The 5,503-nt window shown below is 49.6% G+C and overlaps 1 long non-coding RNA gene across 1 annotated transcript; it reads left to right on the top strand.

The window, feature by feature from the left end:
* The first annotated feature begins 244 nt into the window (after positions 1 to 244).
* Positions 245 to 2,741, top strand: LOC134472212 (uncharacterized). Its single transcript, XR_010042093.1, has 2 exons — positions 245 to 933; positions 2,211 to 2,741. It is a non-coding gene; the product is annotated as an uncharacterized LOC134472212 (long non-coding RNA).
* The last annotated feature ends 2,762 nt before the right edge of the window (positions 2,742 to 5,503 follow it).

The following is a 5,503-nucleotide window of genomic DNA, read 5'->3' as shown; positions in this document are numbered from 1 at the left end:
TCCCCGCGCAGGAAGCTTCCTTGTTTGCATTCCGGATCCCGATCCCGATCCCGATCCGGATCCCGATCCCGGGCGCTCCCCGCACGCTGCGATTCCTCCTCCGCGCATGCGCATGCGCTGCTCACCCCCACCCCGGCCGGCAGCACCAAAGCGCCCCGAGCGGGGAGCCGAGGAGCTCCCGGAGGGAAGGGGCGGCTCCGGGCGACCTCTGCCCACCGGGTGGGCTTTGCGGCGGCCATTCGTCCTGGCTTCCTGTGTGCAAAGGGTCAGAGCTTAGAGGCCGGAGTTTGAGAGAGTCGGAGAGGGACGGACGGACAGACAGATGTTAGGACGCACAGCTGAGCCCGGGTCCTATACGCCCGGCGTGGCATCGCCACTGGGCGCAGCGCTGTGACTCAGGCGCTGCGGCCGAGCAGAAGCCCTCGGCCTGCCCACCCCAACCCTCTCCCCACCCCCCGCCGGCAGAAGGGAAAGTCCGGAGCGGACCGCCCCACGAGGAGGAAGCAAAGGCGACCTCTGCGGCCGCGGGGCGCCACGCGAATTTAGCAAGGCCGGCGGGGCTGCGTGCCCCAGCGACAGGGGTCTGGGCAACAGCCGGCTGCGGTGCCCTCCGACGGCAACGACTGAAAGAGTGGGGGACCCTTAGGCAAAGAAGTCCCTAGGTGCTCTGCTTCCAATGCGGGCAGGAAACGTCCCTGCATTCACGTTAAATAACAACGAGCTGCATTCGCTGTGCATAGCGCGCGCTCCAATTTAGGACTCGAACTGCACACTGAGGTCACCCAGGACTCAGGCGGCCCTCAAGGTTAAACCTGAGTTCCCGCGGAGCCCTGCAGAAGAGCTCCAGGTGGCACAGGCAGCGAATACCAACTTGACACCTGCAGATGACCAGTGATCACCTTTCAGCTTGAGGCTGTTTTGCCTTTACATAAGGTAACAAACGCAGGTGACCTGTTTCTAGAATCCTTTTGTTGTCCTCAGCAGTAAGGTTGGCTAACTTTATTTTTTTGAGACAGGGTCTCTCCCTATGTAGTCCAGGCTGGTCTCGAACTCCTCTTGCCTCAGCCTCCCAAGTGCTGGGATTGTAAGTGTGCACTGCCACTCCTGGCTAAACTATAATCTAAGAACCATTTTTATACATAATGTCTGTTACTCTCACCAAATTGACTCAATAGAAAGCAATTTATAGGACTGGGGGAAAGTGATCCCCAAGTATAGAAAGATGTTGACTAAAGGCCTCAAAAAATCTATTCTGAAGGAAAGAGGATCGCAAATTTGGCCCATCCTGGGCAATCTGATTTAGCAGCTTAGTGAAACCCTGTCTCAAAATTTAAAAAAAATTAAAAATTTAAGAAGGGGCTCAGAACCAGGTGTGCTGGCACACACCTGTAATCCCAGCACTTGAGAGGCTGAGGCAGGAAGACTGCTATGAGTTCGAGGTTAGCCTGGGCTCCATAGTGAGAACCCGTCTCAACACGAGAAAGAATCCTGTTCCTGTTGTGAATGTTTAAAGCATGCTGATGGTTGTGACACCACTGTGAAGTGGTGATGTTGACATCAGTTCCCTGGCTGGGCAGGGCCTCAGTGTCCCCAGGATTCTGAGTCACCTGACAAGTATGTGCTCAGCAGCTCCTTAATGCAGACCTGGGAGACCTGACCACGGTCACATGTGGTCATGTTTGTACATGTTGTCAGCATACTTTAGGGAAACCTAAAGACACACAGGACAGGAGAGGGCTGGAACTTTTGGTCCCTCCACAGTGCAAGACCCGGGGAAGGGCTGTGGTAACCCACACTCTGCTCTGTGGACAAAGGTGGACCAGAGGCGACTCCCTAGCATGGCATAGTGGTGTGTGTTTGTAATCTCTGCACTCTGGAGGCTGAAGCAGGAGATCGATGTGAGTCTGAGGCCAGCCTGAGCTACATAGCAAGACTGTCTCAAAAAAAAAAAAAAAAGAAAGAAAGAAAGAAAAAAAAAAGTACAGAGCATAATGTAAGTGTCGCAGGGCAGCAAGGATGGGCCTGTGTTGGGACATACAACACAAGGTTAGACCTGAGGACCATCCCAGAGGGACCCCCTACCCAGGTTCAGTGCCACTGTATTGAAGCCCCTGGTGAAAGTTTGGGGTGAGACCTGGAGAACCTGGAGGGGTCCATTAAGATTTGGGATTGGGGGATGCTTTTCTTTCCACCTGGATCCCTCCCTGCAGGCAATTTCAGCCAAAACCACAGGCACACAGGCCCCATGGAGCCCACCACCCTCCTGCTTAGGAAGAACAGAGCTTCCCAGAGGCCAGCACTGGCTAGGGTTCCAGTGAGCATCATGGAAAGGATGACGTGGCAGCGGACGTCACTCAGCACTCTGCCAATCATGCTGTCAATCACACTCTGGAAGACCCAGTGGGAAGCACCGTGGACCGGGGCCCTCAGCGCCCCTGCTCGTTCCCTTTGCATCCCTAGGGCAGCACATTCAGAGTGCGTCATCGCCTCATCAGACCTTGCTAAACTCTCCTGCTTCTTCCTTACTGTTGCAGGCCACGTCCATTTTTTTGTCCACTGTGCACAAGAACCCAGAAACTTGTTCAGGGCTGTGTCAGCCAAGGTGACACTCCCAAAAAGAGTCGGAATGTGTGATGGATATGCACGCGCTCCCCACAGTGAATGCCACTCTTATGTCCTGCAAACATGTACTCCTAAAAAAAAATAAATTCTTAAAAAGGAACAGCCTAACAGTGTCACAAGTCTGTAATCCCAGTGCCTGGGTGGCTGAGGCAGGAGGATCACCATGGGTTCGAGGCCAACCTGGGCTACAAAGTGTGTTCAAGCCAGCCTGAACTACATAGTGAGACCCTGTCTCAAAAAGACCAAAAGTAAAATAAAAAAACCTGCAACAACAACACAAAAAGGGTTGCTAGCTCATCCGGAAGCAGGGTTTCTAGAGAGGGCTGGGACTGATGTTTTCATTCGGGCAAAGTTGCCCAGTCACTAACCCTCAGTTAGTTTACTTCCCCATACTAAGACAGGGAAGATATATTTAGCTTAATGTTGGGGCTTGAAAGTTTTTGGCATGTTGTTACCAGAAATTAATCTCTGATTTGCTTTGTCCGATGTAGTATCTTCTGGCCGCATGCAGTTAAATTAAGTAATTGCAATAAATTAAAATTTTGGCTGAGCATGTTGGTGTATGCCTATAATCCCAGCACTCGGGAGGCTGAGACAGGAGGATTATGTGAGTTGGAGACTGGCCTGGACTACCTAGTTCAGGGCCAGCCTGGACTACACAGACTTGGAGACTTTGTCTCAAAAGAAAGAAAATGGTACTATACTTAAGTTTTACAAATATGAGTTCAAAAAATTCTGGTAGAAGCCTTATGAACGAAGGCTATAACATTGTATAAATAAGCTGCATGTGGGGATACATACCTGTAATCTCAGTACTCTGGGAGACTGAGGCAGGATGATCATAAATTTGAGTTCTGCCTTGGCAGCTTATCAATTTATCGAGTCTCAAAGTTAAAAAACAAAAAACAAAAAACAAAAAAAACCCTTTTTTTTTGGTACCAGGGATCGAACTCATAACCTTGGGCTTGCCAGGCAGGCGTTTACACCACTGAGTTAAATCCCCAACCCTTAAATTAAAAAGTTTTAAAAAGAGCTGCAGATATAGTGCAGTATTAAGTCCTTGGGTTTAATACCCAGTGCTACCAAAAAGAATCAAACAATTTTTAGAAAATGAAAATCGTTAGATGAAAAAGTAATCAATGTCAAAACTTTAAAATACTCAAGTTAAAATAATTGAAGGTCCTTTTCCTTTTGCCTGTGTTTGTGGTAGGAAAGACTCATGTCACAGCATTTTGAAAGAAAGGGTGTGGGGCTAGAGATTTAGTGGCATAAGAGCCTGCCTGGCAAGTGCAAAGTCCTGAGTTTGATTCCAAGTTCCCTAGCTTTAAACAGAAAGAAAGAAAGAAAGAAAGAAAGAAAGAAAGAAAGAAAGAAAGAAAGAAAGAAAGGGCCTAGCCAGGTGTGGTGGCACGTGCACATAAACCCAGCACTCTGGAGGCCAAGGCAGGAGGACTGTTGCAAATTCAAGACCAATCAGTGCTACAAAGTAAATTCAAGGCCAGCCTGAATTGCATTGTGAGAAGCTGTCTCAAAAAGGCAACAAACAAACAAATGGGAGCGCGTGTGTATTTTTAGGGTTACCTGTGCACAGGCACACACTGTCCAACATGCATTCCTTTATTGCCAGGCAGGCGCTTGTGCCTGTGAGCTAAAACCTGGGCCCCAGCACGTATTCCTCCGAGATGAGGCTATGTGGACTTTGCATGTTCAGGTGTAGGGGTGGGGGCTCTGGAAAAGGAGAGGCATCCTTGTGGGAGCTTGTTCTCCTTAGCAGGTCTCTGCTCAGTCAAAGCTGCTTTGCTTTAGGAAAGAGATGCCTGATGTGACTACAACATCAAAGTAAAAGGACAAAGGGTGGCCCAGCGTTTACAGCAGGAAACAAACCACCCCACATTTACACAATGGAGTACATCAGGGGACCAATCTCATCACCTGCTGTTCTCTTCTTATTGTTTTGTTTTGTTTTGAGACAGGGTCTCATTATGTAGTTCAGATTGGCCTCAACCTCCCAAGTGCTGGGGTGGCAGGCATGTGCCACCGCGCCTGGCTTCTCTTTTGTCTTACAAGGGAAAGGACTTAGGCATAAACTTCTAAACCAAACCTGTGTTTTGGTAGCGCAGCTCTTAGCTCAGGAAGCATGGCAGGTGCTCCCCCACTTCTGCAGGCACTGGATTCCTGACTGAGGCTCAGCTGGGTGGTGGGATCCTCTGCCTGGGATGCCCTGCGGGAAAGGAATTGTGGCCTTTATACCTGAAAGGAAATGGCCAGCGAACACAGACAAAGCTGCTCCCAAAGCCCAGAGCCTTCAGAAAAGGGCTGAGAGTACCTTTCGGTTATTTCCACCTCATATACCATCTAGCTTCAAAAGCTGCCTTATGTAGGGCTTTGTTGTTGTCAGTACAAGCAAAGTATAATGGCTTCAATGTAGCAGGAAATAGTTTTTGTGGGGGATGGGGGCCACAACCCAAGACCTTGGTACTCGGCTACATCCTCAAACCACCACCCCCGCTTTTTTTGGAAACAAGGTCTCGCTAAGTCCATAGGTTGCCCACACTGAGCAGGAAGTTTTGATCCTCCTGTCTTAACCTTCCAGAAAACTGAGATTACCGAGGTGCTGCTATGCTCAGCTAAAACAGGAAATCATCGTGAAATTTAAAAAAAAATCGTATCATTCCCAGGCTGTCATTCGAGGGTTTCCAGGGTGAAGCCCCATTCCTGCTGTGCCCCGTGGCTGTGTCTGGTTTGACTACAGTTTTGGGTCCGACTTCTTCACTTTTTTCCTGGTCCTTTAGGGGCTTCAGGGAACCTTTCCATGTAGCCACAGACAGAGACAGGCAGTCCTTCTGTACAAAGGATTTTTACTATGACTCGTTTTCCAACT

Source organism: Cavia porcellus, unplaced genomic scaffold (assembly GCF_034190915.1).
Source record: "Cavia porcellus strain 051 isolate PalLab524CR breed Dunkin Hartley unplaced genomic scaffold, mCavPor4.1 scaffold_22, whole genome shotgun sequence".
NCBI classification, from domain to species: Eukaryota; Metazoa; Chordata; class Mammalia; order Rodentia; family Caviidae; genus Cavia; species Cavia porcellus.
This window is presented reverse-complemented; position numbering and strand designations above follow the sequence as displayed.